At 39.6% G+C, this 27,286-nt stretch overlaps 1 protein-coding gene across 4 annotated transcripts in view; it reads left to right on the top strand.

The window, feature by feature from the left end:
- The window catches only part of crtc3 (CREB regulated transcription coactivator 3), a 129,709-nt gene that overhangs the window by 15,292 nt on the left and 87,131 nt on the right, over positions 1-27,286 (top strand). The gene's annotated exons all lie outside the window — the stretch shown is intronic.

Raw genomic sequence — 27,286 nt, 5'->3', positions numbered from 1 at the left:
AGTCAGGCTACAGTTTTTTGATTTAGGTTTTATGGTTAACTGGTTATACTAATTGCTCATTTGCAGCAACAAAAATACCTCTTTTTTTCACCATATATTTTATAACATTTATATGTTTCAATGTTGTTTTATGGCAACTCAGCACTTTGATAAAACAATGTCATTTGAAATAATTATTTTTGTTCTTTATTATAAACTGTTTTATTCTTTATTGTTTTATATTTCAACAGCCAGGGGACATTTGACGATTTGTTTATTTTCAAGTATTTTAAGTTTTCAAATAATGTTCTGTTGTTAAATAAAGTGATGGAAGGAGAGAAAAATTGTTTCCCTGGCACATTTTAAAAAAATTCCCCGCTAATCCGATTAATCGATTAATCATGTCAAAACCCCATCAGATTCATCGATGATCCAAATAATCGTTTGTTGCAGCCCTAATTGCTAATGTAATCTTAAACATTAGGTATGTTTTCTGTAAATGCCCTTTAAGATAGGACTGAGCATGAAGTGGAGAGGGACACTTTTGGCTATTGAGCCATTTTATTCAAAAATTTGATCATTTCTAGACTCTAAAACAAATTATTTTTGTCATGTTAAATTGGGGCTGCGTTATTAATTGCATCATCATAATCACAATGTCAGCTTGTGCAGATATTTCTTGAAAAGGTGTGATTGAAATAAATTAAAAGTTTTTTGCACATTGCACTGTGGTGTTTCTACAGCCCATCATTAAAATTCAGGAACTCCCTCCCCCCACATTTTTAGGCATTTTGGTGAAGAATGATAAATGATCAATCAGATCACATAGTTGTGCCTGGTCGTCATGGATATTAACAGCACAGATGTCTATTGTTGAAATGAATAAAAAATAAATTGCAGAAAAAAATAGCTCTGGCACACACAGATGGTTGAATAACTTCTTCTTTATTTGACTTTCAACTGCATATTATACAAAACATTTTTCCTGTTTAGCCTATACTCCCAGCTGCACTCTTTCTTTTACTTCAGAAGTTTTTCGGTGTCCGTTGAAAATTTCTCTCTTTTCCCAACGATTCCCTACATACACTGCAACAAACATGTAGGATGGGGCTAAAATGTGACAAACATGATGGATATGAGAAGCAGCATAAACGTAGTATGTAGAAACCGAGCCTAACAGCGGCAGCTAGCTGCTGTTGACCAGCTGTTGTTGTCCGTTCTGAGTATTGTATTCCAAACATCTGAAATAATATGGCTTGCAGTGTGGTTAGTTGTACTAATAGATCATCTAAGAAGTCTGGGCTCCAGTATTTCTGTTGAGTGAAATTTTCCTATTATTGTTATGTTAGCACCATTAGGAAGCATTGTAGCTTGGTTAGTGTCTCTGTTAATCCATGGAGGCAATTCTAATGTATAACACCTACTCATAAGGCCCATGTCATAAAAATCTCTGCTGAGTCTGCAATGTGGTTTAATTAAACCATCTGAATTAAACTTAGCCTGTTGTCTTTAGCTTGTTTGGTAACTGGGACAGTGCTAAGGAAAGGTAAGTCTGCCACATCTGAGGCTTCAGAATGCAAGCAAAATGTTGTAATTATGCTCCATAAACAAACTGAAAACAGCAATCAGCATGTCCATTCACCCGTTTTCACTTGTTAGTGTGATAGCCGTACATGGCAGTAGTTCTTATTAACCAGGACCCTTCCTAGAGCTGGCCGCCCGCCTAAACTGAGTGATAGGGCCTTAGTCGGGGAGGTGACCATGAACTTGATGGTCACTCTGTCAGAGCTCCAGCATTCCTCTGTGGAGAGAGGAGAACCTTCCAGAAGAAGAACTTGTAAATATCAAATTAATTCTGATAAATCATGTGACTACTCTTAACATTTAATAATGACCAATTTTGTGTGAACTACACTAAAAGTGAGAAAGCCAAATTGGTAATCAAAAGAATTAACAGTAAATTAAAGAACTGTTTGAATTTTGTCCAACAATTCTCTTTTTTCCAGTGCGTTCCATGGTTTTACAAGAACATTATATTGATCTCTTCATTGATTACTGTCTGCTCCTTGTTGTCTTGACTGCATCATGGGTTGTGTTGTAAATGTACAAATTTGTCATGTTTTCGTATGTGTACTGAGAGACTGTGCATCAGTGTTAGACTTACGTTCAAAATATGTTAAGTGCACCAGCTAGCATTATCACATGTCTGTTATTGTTAAAAAGCTATTACACTTAAAAGTTATTCCTGTTTTATTCAACAAATTAGAACAAGATTGATTATTGAATGATGAGGTAATTAAGGTACCTTGAAAAGTTTGGTTTTGCAAAAAGATCAATCAATCAATTCAATCAATTTTATTTATATAGCGCCAAATCACAACAAACAGTTGCCCCAAGGTGCTTTATATTGTAAGGCAAGGCCATACAATAATTACGTAAAAACCTCAACGGTCAAAACGACCCCCTGTGAGCAAGCACTTGGCGACAGTGGGAAGGAAAAACTCCCTTTTAACAGGAAGAAACCTCCAGCAGAACCAGGCTCAGGGAGGGGCAGTCTTCTGCTGGGACTGGTTGGGGCTGAGGGAGAGAACCAGGAAAAAGACATGCTGTGGAGGGGAGCAGAGATCAATCACTAATGATTAAATGTAGAGTGGTGCATACAGAGCAAAAAGAGAAAGAAACACTCAGTGCATCATGGGAACCCCCCCAGCAGTCTAAGTCTATAGCAGCATAACTAAGGGATGGTTCAGGGTCACCTGATCCAGCCCTAACTATAAGCTTTAGCAAAAAGGAAAGTTTTAAGTCTAATCTTAAAAGTAGAGAGGGTGTCTGTCTCCCTGATCTGAATTGGGAGCTGGTTCCACAGGAGAGGGGCCTGAAAGCTGAAGGCTCTGCCTCCCATTCTACTCTTACAAACCCTAGGAACTACAAGTAAGCCTGCAGTCTGAGAGCGAAGCGCTCTATTGGGGTGATATGGTACTATGAGGTCCCTAAGATAAGATGGGACCTGATTATTCAAAACCTTATAAGTAAGAAGAAGAATTTTAAATTCTATTCTAGAATTAACAGGAAGCCAATGAAGAGAGGCCAATATGGCTGAGATATGCTCTCTCCTTCTAGTCCCCGTTAGTACTCTAGCTGCAGCATTTTGAATTAACTGAGATATTGCGTAAATGCAAAAAAGCAGTCCTACATATTTGTTTAATATGCGCTTTGAATGACATATCCTGATCAAAAATGACTCCAAGATTTCTCAACAGTATTACTAGAGGTCAGGGTAATGCCATCCAGAGTAAGGATCTGGTTCGACACCATGTTTCTAAGATTTGTGGGGCCAAGTACAATAACTTCAGTTTTATCTGATTTTAAAAGCAGGAAATTAGAGGTCATCCATGTCTTTGTCTGTAAGACAATCCTGCAGTTTAGCTAATTGGTGTGTGTCCTCTGGCTTCATGGGTAGATAAAGCTGGGTATCATCTGCGTAACAATGAAAATTTAAGCAGTGCCGTCTAATAATACTGCCTAAGGGAAGCATGTATAAAGTGAATAAAATTGGTCCTAGCACAGAACCTTGTGGAACTCCATAATTAACCTTAGTCTGTGAAGAAGATTCCCCATTTACATGAACAAATTGTAATCTATTAGATAAATATGATTCAAACCACCGCAGCGCAGTGCCTTTAATACCTATGGCATGCTCTAATCTCTGTAATAAAATTTTATGGTCAACAGTATCAAAAGCAGCACTGAGGTCTAACAGAACAAGCACAGAGATGAGTCCACTGTCTGAGGCCATAAGAAGATCATTTGTAACCTTCACTAATGCTGTTTCTGTACTATGATGAATTCTAAAACCTGACTGAAACTCTTCAAATAGACCACATTCCTCTGCAGATGATCAGTTAGCTGTTTTACAACTACCCTTTCAAGAATTTTTGAGAGAAAAGGAAGGTTGGAGATTGGCCTATAATTAGCTAAGATAGCTGGGTCAAGTGATGGCTTTTTAAGTAATGGTTTAATTACTGCCACCTTAAAAGCCTGTGGTACATAGCCAACTAATAAAGATAGATGGACGACCAGGTGGACGATAGATAATAACAAATAAAACTGGTTTTTGGGACTTCCAATTTGGATGGACAAGACTAAGAGTCAAGCTTTCAAATGAATTAAAGCTCTGTCTGGGTTTTTGATTAATTAATAAGCTGGAATGGAAGATTGCTGCTAATCCTCTGCCTCGGCCCGTGCATTCTGGCAGTTAGTGTGACTCGGGGGTGTTGACTCATTTAAACTAACATATTCATCCTGCTGTAACCAGGTTTCTGTAAGGCAGAATAAATCAATATGTTGATCAATTATTATATCATTTACGAACAGGGACTTAGAAGAGAGAGACCTAATGTTTAATAGACCACATTTAACTGTTTTAGTCTGTGGTGCAGTTGAAGGTGCTATATTATTTTTTTTCTTTTTGAATTTTTATGCTTAAATAGATTTTTGCTGGTTATTGGTGGTCTGGGAGCAGGCACCGTCTCTATGGGGATGGGGTAATGAGGGGCTGTATAGTTTCTATATAGTTTCCATATCTTTTGGGACTGTGGTCATGTAAATGTTTCATGTTTTTGTTGATTTATGTTCTGTTTGTTCTGATGTCATGACTGCTTAACGTTTTGACAACCATGAGCTGACACAATGTTGCATTTTGTTATTTTGCACTTTAACATTTTAAAAATAAAAACACATCACAGAATCTGTCATTTAATAAATAAGATTAAATTCAAAAAATCTCAAATGTAAAAGTTTGTTTTTAAAATAGTCCTTTCTGTTTTGTTTGTTTTTTTCTTGAGAATGTTAAAAAGTTTGTCTCAGCGAGTTTGGTGTCCTCGATTCTCCTGACCATTAGCAGCAGGGACAATTGGCAAGTCTTGATTGAGCCACATGATTTCATTGTGTGGCCGAAATCGTGAGAAATCCTGTTGGAGTCAGACATTGTGGTTTGGAAGCTTTGGTTCTGCATTTATTTATTTATTTATTATTTTTTTGGTGAAACAGAAGGCTCAGTAACTCCAGTTGCTGCTGCTGGGCATCTCTCAATTTGTCCATCCTTTGTCTCAGTAGCAGTATTTCATTTTGATGTTTGTTCTCCTGCCACAGAACAAAACTGTGATTAAATTCACTCATGTTCATCAGACAGCCTCATTCAAAGGTGTTTAAGAAATGTAGAACCTGCAGGATTTTTCCTTTTGCTCAGGCACAAAAAACTGTTGATGAAAAGATTACTGCTAATTTTCTGCAGCTTCAGCTGCTTTGCACTGTAAAGCATAACTCTTCCACACTGAACAGTCCTTTCACTTTAAAGTATTGCAGAAAATGTGAAATAACTCTAAATTAGTCTCTTAAAGTGATAATGTATGGACATCACCGGAAAGAGTACCTTCTCTGGAACAAAAGAAATACATGCATTTTTTTGGACTCTGTAATCCAATTTAAAAAAACAAACAAAAAACAAAACAAAAAAGTAGCTCCACAGCTAAAATGAAGTTGTTTTTAATTACCCATGTTGCCACTTAAAGTCCTTCATTGTAATTAACTAGGAGAGGATAAGATTGGTGGGTTTTGGCCCTGTCATCTTTTGTTTATCAATGGCAACAGGCATGTTTTCCCATGGGTATGTACGAGGGTAGGCTGAAAAGTTCTAAGGCTCACTATAATGCAGTTAATGCATTACTCCTTCATGGGGAGCCTTAGAACTTTTCAGCCTACCCTCGTAATATAGGTAAAATAATAGTGGCTAATGGACAAACCCCGTTGTTGTATTGTGTTTTGCAGTGTATGGAAAATGGTGTGTATCTGTTGTGCATAGATACCATAATGTAATGCGCTCAACCATGCGGGGCAAGTAGGCTTCATGGCCAATTTTAAGCCCCTCGCCCAAGCCCTTACAAAAAGATACTACTATGGCCCCACCGCACCTCTGGAGAGCACAAATCTAAACGAGTAGTTAAAAGGCACCACCAACATATTCTTACAAGATTGTCTCAGCTTTTGTCATTGAGTAGATTTTCTAAAACTATGACCTGTGACAGAATGTTGTACATGTAGATCAGGTTTGCAGCCTAGATTTTGCTGTTTTTCAACCGCTTCCTTAGCCAGTTTGTATTAACTCCTAGTAAACGCTGTATAAGGGTGATGTTCTTCTCATGGTTTGTCGTACAACCACAAGCATAGTAATTTTTAGGAAAGATGAATTCCTCTTGACAGAACAGTAAATATTTCACACATATTACCAGAACTGCCAGGATCCACTCCACATTAAAAAAAAAAAAAGTGGTATGTTTTGCCATGCTCAGTCACATGGCTGTGACCTGGATGTCTGAGTACAGAGAGTGGATTGGTAAATGTAATAAACAGAATCACTGTAAATGTAATATAGAGAATCGATTATGTACCCACCCAAACTAAATTAATTAATCCGTAACCTATGACATTTCATTAAATATTCAGAATTATATACTTAACATTAGAGTTATTATAAATAAATAATTGTGTGGCACTGCACATAAAATGCCATTCATCAGTTCAGTGATAAATATACTTACTGGCTTCTCAGAAGCACTGATGACAACCGCTGCCGTGGAAGAGTTCGGCTACAGCTTGCCAATGTTTATTGCTCCCTGGCTGCTGAGTTGGAGTTGCTGCAATTCACATTTCCGCTGCAACTCTTTCAGCTGCCTTCTGAGTTTAATCTTCTCTTCCGGGCTGGATTCACGTCTGGAGGAGGAATGTTTATTAGATTGATGTACACTATAATTCACCAGACAAAACAAAGCAGAGAAGTTGCTTCATGCTATCTTATTATTGCTTTTAAATACTTCCACACACATAGGTATCATCCTGTTGTCATTTTATCTCATCTCAAACATAAATCCATCTGTTATAATGTACAAGAATTTGGGCAAAAAATTTAACGCATGAATACTAATTATTTTCTGGGAATTACCAGAGTTCACAATATGTAGCATATATACCAGATATTATGTTGATAGAAGACATTTGACATCTAATGAATCATGTTAAATAAAACATAGTTAGCTTTAGCCTGGTGTTAGCATAAATGGTCACATGTGGGAGTTTAGTGTTAGCATATACGTTGGACACAAATCTTGATGAGCGTTAAACATGGTTAGCATCATCCGCTCCCCATGAGCATAAACTGTGGTTAGAGCCTGACTACATATGAGCTTTTAATATAGCCCATTCGTAGACAGATGTGCCATGTCAGTGTAAGAAGGTTCAGTATAAATTGTGATACACTGTATCTCTGGAAGTCCAGTAATTCCAGAAAAAATTGTGATTAACCATTTGAAATTAAAACTGCACATTTGCTCCTGTCTATAGTAAATATTTCCCTCCCACATTAAATATTTGCATTTCTTGCCAAAAAATAAAATAAAGAATTTACTTCGTCATTTTGACCAGTGAAGTTGTTCTTGTCTAAATAACTTTGTTGACCAATAAAACACTTAAGTTGATATTTACTGTTTGGCGAGAGGCCATTTTATTTCCAGCTCCTGGTTTGTGGCCTCCATCACCTCAAGCTTATTTTTCATGTGATGTTCTGTGGCTCCTGTTCTCTTTTTCATCTGTGAAATAAAAGTAACACCATACATGTTATCTGTAGATACCAGAAAGGATAACAAAGGGTTGCTGTCAAAATTGCAGTGTTTTTTAAAACTTCATTTAAAACTACAAATCTGTCAAACCAATCATTGGTTGTCTGGATCATAAATTTCAGCTAAATATATCACGTAGCAGACAAACATACTGATATTTGAGAAGTGAAATGAGGTTTCTAGTATTTACAGAAAGTGTGCAATAATTATTTAAACAAAATTAGGCAGGTGCATAAATTTGGGCACCCTTGTCATTTTATTGATTTGAATACATTTAGCACTAATTATTGGAACACAAAATTGGTTTGGTAAGCTCATTTACCCGTGACCTCCTTACACAGATGAATCCAATCATGAGAAGGGGTATTTAAGGTGGCCATTTGCTAATGTTTCCCCTGTTTGCATCTCTTCTAATGAGTGGCAACATGGGAGCCTCTAAACAACTCTCATATGACCTGAAAACAAAGATTGTTCAACATCATAGTTTAGGGGAAGGATACAAAAAGTGATCTCAGAGTTCAGCTGTCAGTTCACCTGTCAGTTTCCACTGTGAGGAACATAGTGAGGAAATGGAAGACTGCAGGCACAATACTAATTAAGGCCCGAAGTGGCAGACCAAGAAAAATTTCAGATAAGCTGAAGCGAAGGATGGTGAGAACAGTCATAGTCAACCCACAGACCTGCTCCAAAGATCTACAACATGATCTTGCTGTAGATAGTGTCTCTGCATCGCTCTACTACACAGCACACACACAAAAAAGTCTGTCACAGGTTTCGAACCCATACGCTCCGATTGCCAGACGGAAACTTTACCACGGCACTATCGCTGGCCTGTAATCAGTGCGGAAAAATGGCTGAAATCAACAAAGACATGGACAAGGTGCACTCTGTGCAGCTGCTGGATCCCGGAGCAGGACCAGAGATCTGCTGTGAGCAGACACGCCCCCCTGTCCGTTTAGCGCCCAGACCGTGTCGCTCTGTGTTATGTGGTCATTCATCTTCGTTATTTCTTATGTAATTGGTGTGGTGTAGGTATTGTCGTAATTAAATGGTAAATGGGCTGCATTTATATTGCGCTTTCCCATCTGCATCAGACGCTCAAAGCACTTTACAAATAATGACTCACATTCACCCCAATGTCAGGGTGCTGCCATACAAGATGCTCACAACACACCGGGAGCAATGGGGGATTAAAGACTTTGCCCAAGGGCCCTTAGTGATTTTCCAGTCAGGCTGGGATTTGAACCAAGGATCTTCTGGTCTCAAGCCCAGCGCCTTAACCAGTAGACCATCAGCTGCCCCAATTATTTATATAACTGTCCTGTCCATTTCTGTGTCTGTCAGTCAGCTGTGTGCGATCAGACTGTCCGTCCACCATGTAATCAGATCTGAGCATACATATAAACATTTTGTGCAAATGTGCTCCCCCCCCCCCCCCACCCCCTCGCTCACCGGCTATGTTGGGGAGAGTGGTGTGTGTGCGTGTTTGGGGCGGGGCAACACTGCGAGACACAGTTGTGGGGGCACTTAGACATATTTCACATCCAGCTCGACATTGATTGTCTGCTGACTGTTTTTGTGATGATAGTGCAAATGACCACACATTTTATATGTGCCATGCAAGTGTTGTTAGATGTTCGTGCGTGTCAGCTGGAATTTGGCCGACACCTGCTGTGAGAGGGTTTGATGGGCTCTCACAGCACACACTGTCTTTCAGCCGCTGGTGTGCGCAAATAGTTGTAGCAACAGATGTATGAGGCGTTCGAGGCAACTATGATTTGACATGTTTTGCACACGATTTATGCGCAAATCAACCAAATTCGCACTATGTGTGAAGGACCCTTCATGAATCAAATCTATTTGTTTTAAATCCACATACTTTAAATACTTGACCGTGTTTAACATAAAAAATTATTTTGATACTGACGTACAGCTAAGAGTATGTTATTATACATCACTGGGTTTTGGTGGTAATCCAGACATCACAGAAGAACTTTCAATAACAATCCCTCACCTTCAGAGACTTCTTTTTAGCCCCAAACTCGGATTTCTGGCGATTCATGGAGCACTGAGAATTCTCCAACTTGTCTTTGGTCCTTTCAGTCTCCGTGTGAGCGGCTGCCACATTATCTTGCAGCATCTTCAACCTCAGCTCCAGCTGAGCCTTTTCTCTGTGCAGCACGTCATCTTTGTTTTTTTTTAATTTTTTTTTGCTTGTAGTACATCAGAAGCCTGGTACTGAGCCACCAGGTCCTCCTTTTCCTTCACTAGAATAGAGATCTTTAAAAAGAAACAGAAAACTGTCATCTGATCTTTCAAAGGTGGTCACTGTGACTAAAGCTGAGCAAGCTTATAACCCGCAGTATACTTGTACCGGTGGTTGTACATGTTCTTTGATGAAATATTTGAATTCACAAACATCATCTTTACATTTAATTGACAAATATGATGTAGGGTCAGAATTATTTAGCTTCATGCACTTTTTCATAAGTTGTGTCACCATCATTGAAATCCACCAAACTGTTTGGGAGAGATTCCACATAGAAGGTCAATATGAAGTGATGCATCAGTTGATCACAAAAGTCCAATGATCTCTTCTTGAAGATGTTGGATCATCGCCATCATTCTTCATACACATCTTCACAGTTGATTTGCGCATTGTGTGTACTTGCTGGTAAGTTATTTTGGCTTTTCCCTTCATAATGGTGTCACCACAGCAAATCCAAAGTAGATCTACATGTTCACATGACATGGAGAAAGAGCACAGGTGGTGTTGAACTAGGAACTTTCTGTTTTGGAAGCAAGTGCACTGACTACTTGACCACCATGCTGCCACTGTGTGTACTTGTTACAGTATCAAATAAAATGCAGGCCTGCCAATATTTGCTATAGAACAATAAATTTATCCAACTGAGACACTGTGATAATCTGTATATCATGTACAAGTGATGTTGGGGCCAATACTGTCGGGCTATTTTAGTTTTGAGTTCAAGTGGTTTGGTTTTGCATGCCGTGCTCCACTCACAGTTCTTTGTCTGCGTTAGACATTCTGGCTGTCATAAACTGTTTTTCTGCTTTGGAGTGACAAAGCTGCAGTAAGTGAGACTGATCTCGGTGACATGAGCAGAGCCATGTAGTAACTATTAGCGCCTCTCGGTCTACGTGTTGCTTTAGTTTTAAAGTGTCTGTGTTTGATATCGGAGGTGTTGTTGGACAGGTGGAGATTGTGTATAACAGTGGTCATTGGCAGCAAAGTTCTATACTAGATTCATATCTTTACATGGCAGCTTTTTTTGTTAGTTGAACATGATGGGGCAAAAAAAAAAAAACACATGCCTACCCGTGCTTCATAGCGTCGCTTCATCAGCTCAGATTCAAACCTGTGTGTTTCCATCTGGCAGTCATGTTCTGATCTTGAATCGGCATAGTCGCATGCCACCTTATTGTATATGGTTTGATAGTTCTCTGCTTCCTGTAAGAAGTCACAAATTGGTGAGGAGAAAAATAGACATCATGCCAGATAAACTGTTTACCTTAAGTTTTTCCTTCACATGTAGATGAGCAATCACGCTAAGTCTCAGATCCTGGTATCAGTTATTACAGTTGGGGGAAAGAGTAATTTTTAGCACAAGGCAATACGAGGTTTGTTAGAAAAGTATCCAACCTTTTTATTTTTTGCAAAAACCTGATGGATTTGAATCACGTGTGCTTGCATGAGCCAACCTTGAACTTTCGTGCGCATACGTGAATTTTTTTCACGCCTGTCGATTGCTTAATTTGCTTGTAAGCAGCCTTTGTGTGAGGATTGGTGTAGTCTCTTGTCGGATTTTCTTTGCAAGGAAAATGGTGGAATGACTGGAGCAGCGCGACTGCATCAAATTTTGCCAGAAACTGGGCGACAGCAAGGTGGAAACCATTTGGATTATTCAGACAGCTTTCGGTGCTGATCCTCTGGGCATCACACAGATTAAGGAGTGATACAACTGGTTTAAAGACGACCACACAACAGTGGAGAGCGAGCCACGCTCCGGTCAGCCATCAACATGCTGAAATGACCAGATCATTTCCAAAGTGAACGGTGTGGTGATGCGGTGCCGTCGTGTGACTATCCGAGAAATTGCGAAAGAGGTGGACATCAGCACTTTTTCAGTACATTCCACTGTGACAGAAGATTTGGCCATGAAAAGAGTTGCAGCGAAATTCATGCCGATGGCTTCGGCACGAAGCTGCTGACGGAGCAAAAGCGCCTCCATGTTGAAGTCTCACAGGAAATGCTGGGACATGCCCACCTCTTCCACAATTTCTCGGATAGTCACACGACTGAAAAACCACTGAAAGCCGTCTGAATCATCCGAATGGTAGAAGAGGTGGGCATCATTTTTCGGAGTCACAGCATGTCCTGTGAGACTTCAACACGGAGACGCTTTTGCTCCGTCAGCAGCTTCGTGCCGAAGTCATCGGCATGAATTTCGCTGCAACTCTTTTCATGGCCAAAAAGGTCTGATACTTTTCTAACAGACCTCGTATGTTGCAGTTTAATAAAACTAAACTAAAGCAAAAAGTCATTCATATCTACTCAAGCTTTACCATAAATTCTTAAGGCCTGCTACAACCCTATTTCCATGTTGTGGAAAATGTAAATAAAAACAGAATACAATGATTTGCAAATCCTTTTCAACCTATATCCAATTGAATACACCACATAGACAAGATATTTAATGTTCAAACTAATAAACTTTATTGTTTTTGTGCAAATATTTGCTCATTTTGAAATGGATGTCTGCAACATGTTTCAAAAAAGCTGGGACAGTGGTATGTTTACCACTGTGTTACATCACCTTTCCTTCTGACAACACTCAATAAGTGTTTGGGAACTGAGGACACTAATTGTTGAAGCTTTGTAGGTGGAATTCTGTCCCATTCTTGCTTGATGTACGACTTCAGTTGTTCAACAGTCCGGGGTCTCCGTTGTTGTATTTTCCGCTTCATAATGCACCACACATTTTCTATGGGTGACAGGTCTGGACTGCAGGCAGGTCAGTCTAGTACCTGCACTCTTTTACTACGAAGCCACGCTGTTGTAACACGTGCAGAATGTGGCTTGGCATTGTCTTGCTGAAATAAGCAGGGACGTCCCTGAAAAAGACGTTGCTTGGATGGCAGCATGTGTTGCTCCAAAACTTGGATGTACCTTTCAGCATTGATGGTGCCATCACAGATGTGTAAGTTGCCCATGCCATGGGCACTACCACACCCCCATACCATCACAGATGCTGGTTTATGAACTTTGCGCTGGTAACAATCTGGATGGTCTTTTTCCTCTTTTGTCTGGAGGACACGACATCCATAATTTCCAAAAACAATTTGAAATGTGGACTCATCAGACCACAGCACACTTTTCCACTTTGCGTCTATCTATTTCAAATGAGCTCAGGCCCAGAGAAGGCGGTGTCATTTCTGGATGTTGTTGATGTATGGCTTTCACTTTGCATGGTAGAGTTTTAACTTGCACTTGTATATGTTGCGACGAACTTCAGATTTCATTCATTAATATCATTGTACATGACACCAGAAAAAAATAGATAATAAACTAAATAAAAATAGAACTTTAACTAACAGTGGTTTTCTGAAGTGTTCCTGAGCCCAGGTGGTAAGATCCTTTACACAATGATGTTGGTTTTTAATGCAGTGCCGCCTGAGGGATCGAAGGTGACGGGCATTCTGTGTTGGTTTTCGGCCTTGCTGCTTATGTGTAGAAAGTTCTCCAGATTCTCTGAGTCTTCTGATTATATTATGGACTGTAGATGATGGAATCCCTAAATTCCTTGCAATTGAACGTTGAGAAACATTGTTCTTAAACTGTTGGACTATTTTTTTCACACAGTTGTTAACAAAGATCCTCACCCCATCTTTGCTTGTGAACAGCTGAGCCTTTTGGGGAGGCTCCTTTTATACCCAATCATGACACTCACCTGTTTCCAATTAACCTGTTCACCTGTGGAATGTTCCAAACGGCTGTTCGTTGAGCATACATCAACTTTCCCATTCTTTTGTTGCCCTGTCCCAGCTTTTTTTGAAATGTGTTGCAGGCATCCATTTCAAAATGAGTAAATATTTGCACTAAAACAAAAAAGTCTATCAGTTTGAACATTAAATATCTTGTCTTTGTGGTGTATTCAGTTGAATATAGGTTGAAGAGGATTTGCAAATCATTGTATTCTGTTTTTATTTACATTTTACACAACGTCCCAACTTCATTGGAATTGGGGTTGTATATTTGCCAGTGATGCAGCTCATATAGAGTGGGTTGTCCTCCCAAAACAAACAAAACATTTATGGAAGCACAGTTACTCTTGTCTGTATGCTGAAGTAGTTTGGAACAAGATATACACCAAATATGTGGCGAGCCTTACGGAATTTCTTGTGAGTTATTACAGTTAGATATGGCATAATGTCATGCCACATCACATTCACATCCATCAGACTTCACTTTTGAGGCCTGGGTTTCAAATCTTCAAATAAGTTAGGAAGTTAAATTAAGCTGACCACAACCACTCATGAATGCACCATGTCAAAGCTGTCCTGGTCAGTCTTGAGTCTGTTTGACTAATTTAGAAGACTTCTCCATGATAACACCATGACCTTACTATGATATACAACCCCTGGCAAAAATTATGGAATCACCGGCCTCAGAGGATGTTCATTCAGTTGTTTAATTTTGTAGAAAAAAAGCAGATCACAGACATGACACAAAACTAAAGTCATTTCATATGGCAACTTTCTGGCTTTAAGAAACACTATAAGAAATCAAGAAAAAAAGATTGTGGCAGTCAGTAACAGTTACTTTTTTAGACCAAGCAGAGGAAAAAAATATGGAATCACTCAATTCTGAGGAAAAAATTATGGAATCACCCTGTAAATTTTCATCCCCCAAATTAACAACTGCATCAAATCAGATCTGCTCGTTGACATTGACCCTATGCCATGACATTGACCCTATGTGTCTTTTTGCAAGGAATGTTTTTGCAGTTTTTGCTCTATGGCAAGATGCATTATCATCTTGAAAAATGATTTCATCATCCCCAAACATCCTTTCAATTGTCCAAAATATCAACATAAACTTGTGCATTTATTAATGATGTAATGACAGCCATCTCCCCAGTGCCTTTACCTGACATGCAGCCCCATATCATCAATGAGTGTGGAAATTTACATGTTCTCTTCAGGCAGTCATCTTTATAAATCTCATTGGAAAGGCACCAAACAAAAGTTCCACCTTGCCCAATGCAGATTCGAGATTCATCACTGAATATGACTTTCATCCAGTCATCCACAGTCCACAATTGCTTTTCCTTAGCCCATTGTAACCTTGTTTTTTTCTGTTTAGGTGTTAATGATGCCTTTTGTTTAGCTTTTCTGTATGTAAATCCCATTTCCTTTAGGCGGTTTCTTACAGTTCGGTCACAGACGTTGACTCCAGTTTCCTCCTATTCGTTCCTCATTTGTTTTGTTGTACATTTTTTGATTTTTGAGACATATTGCTTTAAGTTTTCTGTCTTGATGCTTTGATGTCTTCCTTGGTCTACCAGTATGTTTGCCTTTAACAACCTTCCCATGTTGTTTGTATTTGGTCCAGAGTTTAGACACAGCTGACTGTGAACAACCAACATCTTTTGCAACATTGCGTGATGATTTACTCTCTTTTAAGAGTTTGATAATCCTCTCCTTTGTTTCAATTGACATCTCTCGTGTTGGAGCCATGATTCATGTCAGTCCACTTGGTGCAACAGCTCTCCAAGGTGTGTTCACTCCTTTTTAGATGCAGACTAACGAGCAGATCTGATATGATGCAGGTGTTAGTTTTGGGGATGAAAATTTACAGGGTGATTCCATAATTTTTTCCTCAGAATTGAGTGATTCCATATTTTTTTCCTCTGCTTGGTCTAAAAAGTAACCGTTACTGACTGCCACAATCTTTTTTTCTTGATTTCTTATAGTGTTTCTTAAAGCCAGAAAGTTGCCATTTGAAATGACTTTAATTTGTGTCATGTCTGTGATCTGCTTTTTTTCTACAAAATTAAACAACTGAATGAACATCCTCCGAGGCCGGTGATTCCATAATTTTTGCCAGGGGTTGTAGAAGACAGTTCACCATGATTGACCCAAGACTCGCAGTGATTTAATACGCCACCATCATAACGCTTTCAAAGACTCAGCTAAGACTGCATTAGACACCATAAATACTATCTTGTTACTGTGCAGTCCTGATAAAATTTAAATCCTGATTTGCCACAAATATCCAGCAATGCCCATGAGTCATGACAGTTTTAAACAGTTTAAGCTCCAGTCCCATATACAGTGCATCCGGAAAGTATTCACAGTGCTTCACTTTTTCCACATTTTGTTGTTACAGACTTATTCCAAAATGAATGAAATTAATTTTTTCCTCCAAATTCTATACACAATACCCCATAATGACAATGTGAAAGTTTTTTTTTTTGTTTTTAGACTTTTGCAAATTTCTAAAAATAAAAAAAAAGCTTAAAAAATAAATCGCTCATACATATGTATTCATAGCATTTGCCATGGAGCTCAAAATTGAGCTCAAGTGCATCTTGCTTTCACTGATCATCCTTGAGATGTTTATACAGCTTAATTGGAGTCCACCTGGGATAAATTCAGCTGATTGGACATGATTTTGAAAAGCACACACCTGTCTACGGGTGATTCTTAGACTACGGGCACTTATTATGTCCTTTGATCATATTGTATGAAAAACAGAAGAAAGGGGAAATTTCACACTTTTATAGTTATCTTTACAATGAAAGTGTGTTAAGAAATTTGTTCTAGTAGTCTATGATGACTTTTTCACCTTTTTTCAGCATCATTATATGCTCAGATTCAAACCTGTGTGTTTCCATCTGGCAGTCATGTTCTGATCTTGAATCGGCATAGTCGCATGCCACCTTATTGTATATGGTTTGATAGTTCTCTGCTTCCTGTAAGAAGTCACAAATCGGTGAGGAGAAAAATAGACATCATGCCAGATAAACTGTTTACCTTAAGTTTTTCCTTCACATGTAGATGAGCAATCACGCTAAGTCTCAGATCCTGGTATCAGTTATTACAGTTGGGGGGAAAGAGTAATTTTTAGCACAAGGCAATACGAGGTTTGTTAGAAAAGTATCCAACCTTTTTATTTTTTGCAAAAACCTGATGGATTTGAATCACGTGTGCTTGCATGAGCCAACCTTGAACTTTCGTTGCGCATACGTGAATTTTTTTCACGCCTGTCGATTGCTTCATTTGCTTGTAAGCAGCCTTTGTGTGAGGATTGGTGTAGTCTCTTGTCGGATTTTCTTTGCAAGGAAAATGGTGGAATGACTGGAGCAGCGCGACTGCATCAAATTTTGCCAGAAACTGGGCGACAGCAAGGTGGAAAACCATTTGGATTATTCAGACAGCTTTCGGTGCTGATCCTCTGGGCATCACACAGATTAAGGAGTGATACAACTGGTTTAAAGACGACCACACAACAGTGGAGAGCGAGCCACGCTCCGGTCAGCCATCAACATGCTGAAATGACCAGATCATTTCCAAAGTGAACGGTGTGGTGATGCGGTGCCGTCGTGTGACTATCCGAGAAATTGCGAAAGAGGTGGACATCAGCACTTTTTCAGTACATTCCACTGTGACAGAAGATTTGGCCATGAAAAGAGTTGCAGCGAAATTCATGCCGATGGCTTCGCACGAAGCTGCTGACGGAGCAAAAGCGCCTCCATGTTGAAGTCTCACAGGACATGCTGGGACATGCCCACCTCTTCCACAATTTCTCGGATAGTCACACGACTGAAAAACCACTGAAAGCCGTCTGAATCATCCGAATGGTAGAAGAGGTGGGCATCATTTTTCGGAGTCACAGCATGTCCTGTGAGACTTCAACACGGAGACGCTTTTGCTCCGTCAGCAGCTTCGTGCCGAAGTCATCGGCATGAATTTCGCTGCAACTCTTTTCATGGCCAAAAAGGTCTGATACTTTTCTAACAGACCTCGTATGTTGCAGTTTAATAAAACTAAACTAAAGCAAAAAGTCATTCATATCTACTCAAGCTTTACCATAAATTCTTAAGGCCTGCTACAACCCCATTTCCACGTTGTGGAAAATGTAAATAAAAACAGAATACAATGATTTGCAAATCCTTTTCAACCTATATCCAATTGAATACACCACATAGACAAGATATTTAATGTTCAAACTAATAAACTTTATTGTTTTTGTGCAAATATTTGCTCATTTTGAAATGGATGTCTGCAACATGTTTCAAAAAAGCTGGGACAGTGGTATGTTTACCACTGTGTTACATCACCTTTCCTTCTGACAACACTCAATAAGTGTTTGGGAACTGAGGACACTAATTGTTGAAGCTTTGTAGGTGGAATTCTGTCCCATTCTTGCTTGATGTACGACTTCAGTTGTTCAACAGTCCGGGGTCTCCGTTGTTGTATTTTCCGCTTCATAATGCACCACACATTTTCTATGGGTGACAGGTCGGACTGCAGGCAGGTCAGTCTAGTACCTGCACTCTTTTACTACGAAGCCACGCTGTTGTAACACGTGCAGAATGTGGCTTGGCATTGTCTTGCTGAAATAAGCAGGACGTCCCTGAAAAAGACGTTGCTTGGATGGCAGCATGTGTTGCTCCAAAACTTGGATGTACCTTTCAGCATTGATGGTGCCATCACAGATGTGTAAGTTGCCCATGCCATGGGCACTACCACACCCCCATACCATCACAGATGCTGGTTTATGAACTTTGCGCTGGTAACAATCTGGATGGTCTTTTTCCTCTTTTGTCTGGAGGACACGACATCCATAATTTCCAAAAACAATTTGAAATGTGGACTCATCAGACCACAGCACACTTTTCCACTTTGCGTCTATCTATTTCAAATGAGCTCAGGCCCAGAGAAGGCGGTGTCATTTCTGGATGTTGTTGATGTATGGCTTTCACTTTGCATGGTAGAGTTTTAACTTGCACTTGTATATGTTGCGACGAACTTCAGATTTCATTCATTAATATCATTGTACATGACACCAGAAAAAAATAGATAATAAACTAAATAAAAATAGAACTTTAACTAACAGTGGTTTTCTGAAGTGTTCCTGAGCCCAGGTGGTAAGATCCTTTACACAATGATGTTGGTTTTTAATGCAGTGCCGCCTGAGGGATCGAAGGTGACGGGCATTCTGTGTTGGTTTTCGGCCTTGCTGCTTATGTGTAGAAAGTTCTCCAGATTCTCTGAATCTTCTGATTATATTATGGACTGTAGATGATGGAATCCCTAAATTCCTTGCAATTGAACGTTGAGAAACATTGTTCTTAAACTGTTGGACTATTTTTTTCACACAGTTGTTAACAAAGATCCTCACCCCATCTTTGCTTGTGAACAGCTGAGCCTTTTGGGGAGGCTCCTTTTATACCCAATCATGACACTCACCTGTTTCCAATTAACCTGTTCACCTGTGGAATGTTCCAAACGGCTGTTCGTTGAGCATACATCAACTTTCCCCATTCTTTTGTTGCCCTGTCCCAGCTTTTTTGAAATGTGTTGCAGGCATCCATTTCAAAATGAGTAAATATTTGCACTAAAACAAAAAAGTCTATCAGTTTGAACATTAAATATCTTGTCTTTGTGGTGTATTCAGTTGAATATAGGTTGAAGAGGATTTGCAAATCATTGTATTCTGTTTTTATTTACATTTACACAACGTCCCAACTTCATTGGAATTGGGGTTGTATATTTGCCAGTGATGCAGCTCATATAGAGTGGGTTGTCCTCCCAAAACAAACAAAACATTTATGGAAGCACAGTTACTCTTGTCTGTATGCTGAAGTAGTTTGGAACAAGATATACATCAAATATGTGGCGAGCCTTACGGAATTTCTTGTGAGTTATTACAGTTAGATATGGCATAATGTCATGCCACATCACATTCACATCCATCAGACTTCACTTTTGAGGCCTGGGTTTCAAATCTTCAAATAAGTTAGGAAGTTAAATTAAGCTGACCACAACCACTCATGAATGCACCATGTCAAAGCTGTCCTGTTCAGTCTTGAGTCTGTTTGACTAATTTAGAAGACTTCTCCATGATAACACCATGACCTTACTATGATATACAACCCCTGGCAAAAATTATGGAATCACCGGCCTCAGAGGATGTTCATTCAGTTGTTTAATTTTGTAGAAAAAAAGCAGATCACAGACATGACACAAAACTAAAGTCATTTCATATGGCAACTTTCTGGCTTTAAGAAACACTATAAGAAATCAAGAAAAAAAGATTGTGGCAGTCAGTAACAGTTACTTTTTAGACCAAGCAGAGGAAAAAAAATATGGAATCACTCAATTCTGAGGAAAAAATTATGGAATCACCCTGTAAATTTTCATCCCCCAAATTAACAACTGCATCAAATCAGATCTGCTCGTTGACATTGACCCTATGCCATGACATTGACCCTATGTGTCTTTTTGCAAGGAATGTTTTTGCAGTTTTTGCTCTATGGCAAGATGCATTATCATCTTGAAAAATGATTTCATCATCCCCAAACATCCTTTCAATTGTCCAAAATATCAACATAAACTTGTGCATTTATTAATGATGTAATGACAGCCATCTCCCCAGTGCCTTTACCTGACATGCAGCCCCATATCATCAATGAGTGTGGAAATTTACATGTTCTCTTCAGGCAGTCATCTTTATAAATCTCATTGGAAAGGCACCAAACAAAAGTTCCACCTTGCCCAATGCAGATTCGAGATTCATCACTGAATATGACTTTCATCCAGTCATCCACAGTCCACAATTGCTTTTCCTTAGCCCATTGTAACCTTGTTTTTTTCTGTTTAGGTGTTAATGATGCCTTTTGTTTAGCTTTTCTGTATGTAAATCCCATTTCCTTTAGGCGGTTTCTTACAGTTCGGTCACAGACGTTGACTCCAGTTTCCTCCCATTCGTTCCTCATTTGTTTTGTTGTACATTTTTTGATTTTTGAGACATATTGCTTTAAGTTTTCTGTCTTGATGCTTTGATGTCTTCCTTGGTCTACCAGTATGTTTGCCTTAACAACCTTCCCATGTTGTTTGTATTTGGTCCAGAGTTTAGACACAGCTGACTGTGAACAACCAACATCTTTTGCAACATTGCGTGATGATTTACTCTCTTTTAAGAGTTTGATAATCCTCTCCTTTGTTTCAATTGACATCTCTCGTGTTGGAGCCATGATTCATGTCAGTCCACTTGGTGCAACAGCTCTCCAAGGTGTGTTCACTCCTTTTTAGATGCAGACTAACGAGCAGATCTGATATGATGCAGGTGTTAGTTTTGGGGATGAAAATTTACAGGGTGATTCCATAATTTTTTCCTCAGAATTGAGTGATTCCATATTTTTTTCCTCTGCTTGGTCTAAAAAAGTAACCGTTACTGACTGCCACAATCTTTTTTTCTTGATTTCTTATAGTGTTTCTTAAAGCCAGAAAGTTGCCATTTGAAATGACTTTAATTTTGTGTCATGTCTGTGATCTGCTTTTTTTCTACAAAATTAAACAACTGAATGAACATCCTCCGAGGCCGGTGATTCCATAATTTTTGCCAGGGGTTGTAGAAGACAGTTCACCATGATTGACCCAAGACTCGCAGTGATTTAATACGCCACCATCATAACGCTTTCAAAGACTCAGCTAAGACTGCATTAGACACCATAAATACTATCTTGTTACTGTGCAGTCCTGATAAAATTTAAATCCTGATTTGCCACAAATATCCAGCAATGCCCATGAGTCATGACAGTTTTAAACAGTTTAAGCTCCAGTCCCATATACAGTGCATCCGGAAAGTATTCACAGTGCTTCACTTTTTCCACATTTTGTTGTTACAGACTTATTCCAAAATGAATGAAATTAATTTTTTCCTCCAAATTCTATACACAATACCCCATAATGACAATGTGAAAGTTTTTTTTTTTTGTTTTTAGACTTTTGCAAATTTCTAAAAATAAAAAAAAAGCTTAAAAAATAAATCGCTCATACATATGTATTCATAGCATTTGCCATGGAGCTCAAAATTGAGCTCAAGTGCATCTTGCTTTCACTGATCATCCTTGAGATGTTTATACAGCTTAATTGGAGTCCACCTGGGATAAATTCAGCTGATTGGACATGATTTTGAAAAGCACACACCTGTCTACGGGTGATTCTTAGACTACGGGCACTTATTATGTCCTTTGATCATATTGTATGAAAAACAGAAGAAAGGGGAAATTTCACACTTTTATAGTTATCTTTACAATGAAAGTGTGTTAAGAAATTTGTTCTAGTAGTCTATGATGACTTTTTCACCTTTTTCAGCATCATTATATGCAAATATTGCCGTTTTGTGCTTGTCCCACACCCAGACTTTTGATCTTCAATGATAAAAATGAATGGTAAAGAAATGTTTTTTCTAATGTTTTAAAATATCTCTGAATAAAATATCAGTAAAATAATCAAAACATAATTGGGGTATTCAATGTCATACAACAGTTGTGATTTTTTTTAAACAAAATGTAGTTGTCCCACACTATTGCCGTAATTTCCACCACAACACTGTAATGTCCCTTTAAACAGTTTGTATGAAAGATTGTTTGGGTAGTTTCTATGGAGATAAACAGTGACATCAGAGCACATGTATATAGCGTCAAATCACAACAAACAGTTGCCCCAGGGTGCTTTATATTGTAAGGCAATGGTGTGGTGGAAATTACATTTACAAGGCCAATAGTGCCCGTAGTTAAAGAATCACCCCTACATATAAGGTCCCATAGTTGACAGTGCATGTCAGAGCACAAGCCAAGCATGAAGTCAAAGGAATTGTTTGTAGACCTCTGAGACAGGATTGTCTTGAGGCACAAATCTGGGGAAGGGTATAGAAACATCTCTGCTGCTTTCAAGGTCCCAATGAGCTCAGTGGCTTCCATGATCCATAAATGGAAGAGGTTCTTATCCACAAGGACTCTTCTTAGAGCTGGCCGCTCGTCTAAACTGAACGATTGGGGGAGAAGGGCCTTAGACAGGGAGGTGACCAAGAACCCAATGCTCACTCTGACGGAGCTCCAGCATTCCTCTGTGGAGAGAGGAGAAGCTTCCAGAAGCACAACCATCTCTGCAGCAATCCACCAATCAGATCTGTATGGTAGTGTGGCCAGACGGAAGCCACTGCTTAGTCAAAGGCTCATGGCAGCCTGCCTGGACTTTGCCAGAAGGCGGGCTGCCATGAGAAACAAAATGATCTGGTCTGATGAGACAAATATTGAACTCTTTGGTGTGAATGCCAGGCGTTTGTGTGTGTTCCTGTGCACATGTCCAGAAGAAGCCTAAAGACGCAAGTCCTGTCCAGGCCCTGAGGCCCATTGATGCTGCCATAGCATGAAGCAGGTGAAAGTTCAAAGTTCTTTGTTTCCCTAGGGAAATTTGGCTTGGCTTGGAGGGGGGGTGGTTCTGCTGCACAGACAATAAAACAAACCAAACCTTTAAAACAATTTAAAAAAAAAAACCCCACAAAGATAAATACAACCAACAATAAATGACATTTAAAAACATGGAAAAATGAAAAAATGTGACGGCCACCACAACCATCCAGCTATAAGTTACTTAAACAACTCAACCATTTAAACAGCTTAACCATTCAGATAGAATGATGTGGAAAAATTAGCATACAAACAGAAAAGGCAAGAAAAAGTGCAGTTTTAGGCTTGTCCATTGATAAGTTTAATGGACAATGGAACAAATGAGTGTTTGTACCGGTTGCATTTGCACAGAGGAATGCAATACCTCCCTGAGTTGACAACGAAAGAGCTTTATCACCGAACAGTCTGCGAAGCAAGAGCGCAAAAGGGACGAAAGAGGAACTTAACAAAACCGAAGCTCACGACCTCGACGCTTTGAGACGTGCCTGGAGCAACAGCTGGAGCAGTGTGTGTCTGCATCTCTGCATTCCAGGACTCGGCACTGGGATGGAGCTCACAGTGCCCGAGTCCTGGAGAAACTGCAAACACAAACTGTGGAGATCCGTGCGCACATCAGTGGCCCACCTGCTCTGGTTCATCATCCAGAACAAAAGAGGGATCGTCTCCATCATCATCAGAATCCACACTGTCTGTCGACACGCTGCTTGCTCCGTCTTGCTTCAATTAAAAAAAAAAAGTGTGCTGTGGTCACTGCTGTATCACTGTATTATGTTCTAAGCCATATATATTGATTTATAACAGAAAACTGTCAAAAGGGAGAATAAATATAAGTGTAAAGATGATTGAATATATCAGAGCAGTAAATTAATTGGTGCATGTGAATGCGTGCATTGACTCACGTGTGGTTATTTCCACCAGCTGATCACTGATCCACAACGTGAATACTTCCTTCCAGAACAGCTCTTTATATAATCATTTTGATTCAACTACCCATTGCCACATGTGCAGAAGGACTGGATTATCATTCCTACACTCATATTGTTATATTTAATACAAAATAATAAGCGCACGCAGCAGCTGCTGCTGCTAATGCTGCATTCAAGTAGCGTCGGAAATTACACAACTTTTTTGTTGTTTCAAATTCAACAGTTGCTTGTGGCAAAATAATTAATTATATCCACACAAAAGATTAATTCTGGCCTATGTAAGGTGCCTGAGCCCATTGAAGCTGCCCCCCCCCCACACACACAGATAAAAAAATCCAAGCAAGCAGGCTGTTTGCCCTGTAATTTCCAACGGTACATGAAGCAGCAGCAGCCTCAGGGCTAAAAAAAAAAACGGCTTCTGCACTGTGCGAAAACATTCAGCTGCTCCAACGAAGTCAACTTAATAACATTACAAAAACTAAACAAACGATTAAAAAACGTCAAGAACGACAGCAAAACGAGACACAGATGAATTGAGGTTTTTGTTGCCCTTTGTTCAAATTTTTCATAGTTTAAAAATCCTGACGAAGCGCCAGCTGCAGGAACGAAGCTGCGCGAAGGTTAAACAATGCCAATGAAAGTCAACGAAAGTCCAGATTTCTTGTTTCGTCAGGGCTTCATTGCCCTTCATTAAGTGCTGTGTGACTGGGCTATAAGATTTTATCGTTATCGATACCATTATCAATTCCGCTTATAGATACCTCCTGTGAATTTTCTGTGTACTACAAGTAGGCTTTACAGGTTTTCTATGTCAACAATATTTTATTGAGTCTTAAAGTAAATAAATATGAAACTGGTCACTGGATACATAAATAGAAATAAACAAAATCTGTAGTTTTTGTCAAAAGCATTTCCTTTCAGTTATGGCATGAAAGTCTCTCCATACATCTGAGCTGAACTCAGGCAGCTGCTAGAGTCTGCAGGTCTACAGCCGTACAGTCTTGGGCTGCTGCATGTCAGTGCAGGACGTCTCATTTTGGGAGGAAAAAACATTTTGATCGATTGCAGTTTATTATTTTTATTACAATGTTTGGAAAGAGGTGACATTTGATTTAAAGGGCGATTCACTCCGAAGTTATTAATTCCGACCGGACTCGACTCAGCAGAGAGCGGTGTAGCATTTGGAACAATGGAACGGAGGACGATTCTCGTTTCTTTGTCACAACAAGACAGGATCGAGTCCCAGTTAGTCACTTTAATCCGCACAAAAGTGATGATTGACATATTTTAATGGCTTTGTGAGGGAGACAGAAGTGGAAGTGAAGAGGAGCGAAGCAATGAACCAATGAAGCAGTGGATCGAAGCACTGCTTCCTTGGTTCAAGGTTCAAAGCAGAGCCGCACTGTAGAAACAGTTGATTACAGACCTGCTGCAGGGTCTGTAATCAATATAGAGAAATGATCATTTTCCCGACAAACCCTCTTAGAAACAACGGCCGCTCTGAAGGACCAATAAGGGAATCGTTAAGCAAAAAGGCTATTTATATTGGTGGATCGAATCATTTCTTAACGATACCCAAAAAGAACCGGTTCCCTATACCGAACCCTAGTAGTATGTCTATCTGTTTTACAATGTTTGGATAGAGGTGTCATTTGATTTAAAACGGCAATTTGCTTTGAAGTTGTTGATTCCTGAATGATCCGTCTTTCCAATTTTACTCGGCAGAGAGCTACAGCAAATCCCGCAACATGCACACACACGAAGCGGAGGATATTATCATTATTATTTTCATGGGGGACAGTAACTAAAGTTTACGAACCAGAGAAGTGGGAGATAATGTTCCAGTCCACAGCAGAGAACCACGTCATTGGCTGCCCCACAAAAAAGGCATGTTAATGACGAATGAATAAAAACTGTGTGAAGCGGTGCATGATTTTTGCTGTTGCCAACAACAGCAGAAAAACAGTTTAATCAGTTTAATTACAGACTTTAATCAGCAGAAAGGGTGAGTCACGACTGACATCTTTAAATGGCTTTTATATAGGTTGATGAATAAACAATCAATGAAGAGACATGAAAGTTTTCCATTACACACCCTCAGAACCAACATAATGGCCCAACTGCAGTGTAATTTTTTTATTATAACAACGTAACGGACCGTTGCACTGTTAGAATGCTGGTGAGAACCCTGACACAGCGTGTCAGTGTTGAACACAGAGGTGGACAGCAGAGCTAAGCACTGACCACATGACCTTCTCCGGGTTCTAGGATTGGCTGAGTGAACAACTGAGGGAAGATAGAAGCTCTATCTAAGATGATGTGATTTCAGAAAGTGGTTGAAGAAACCCTCTGACATTCTGGCATTGCTCTTTTAATCTGCCTCGAGCAGTCCCTCGGTGGCGATCCCTCTTTTGATTGATTCCCAGACAGGTTGGTGGACATGTTAATCTGCAGGCACCTGTGCGTGGGTTTATTTAGTGTGTGAATGTCATTGCACACCGACAAACACACGGTCCCTGACAGATCCTTAGCCTTGTCCGATGGCTGGGAAATCCCAGATGATCGGGTCTGAGTACCTGTTGCAGGGAGCCCCATGAACCCGGTCCTGCTGCAGGTGGCTAATATGCTACCGGCCATATTAGGTAGCTGTCTATGTGAGACATCTTTTATTGGGGTGAACAGGGGTGGGCTGGTATGGAAAAGATTTATGTAGCACCCATACCAAGGAATAAGTGTTTCCTGATGATATAAAGGCTCTTTTCATGTTCTTCTCTTACTGTTGGTTCACATTGTGTTTATTTATATGAGAGAGCAGGAGCTGAAGAGGTAAACAAGATGTGTTTTGGAGGTTACACAGCATTAGGTCGACCATAACATTGTATGAACTGTTAGTGACCTCTGTCAGATGGAACAGCCCAGTGAGTGAGGTTGAGGGTGATGAAAAACCAGTGCCAGAAAATGGCTTGGAATGGAAGTACCTGCAACAGTGTTATTGATCAAATGTTAGATTGTAAAACCCTTGAAGAGCGGTGCATGGTGCAGCATGTGACTCCTGCTACTAGCACTTGGCATGCCTATGAATGAAGTGTGTAAATCTGCATATATTATCATGACTACTATGACACCAACACTGCAGTGAATGGCTTAAATTGGCATTTCTTTTTCTCAACTTCAGGGATTTTCCTAGTGCTGACCATATCACATA

Source organism: Thalassophryne amazonica, chromosome 2 (assembly GCF_902500255.1).
Source record: "Thalassophryne amazonica chromosome 2, fThaAma1.1, whole genome shotgun sequence".
NCBI lineage: Eukaryota > Metazoa > Chordata > Actinopteri > Batrachoidiformes > Batrachoididae > Thalassophryne > Thalassophryne amazonica.
Note: the sequence above shows the minus strand (reverse complement) of the source record. Positions and strands in the feature narration are given on the sequence as shown.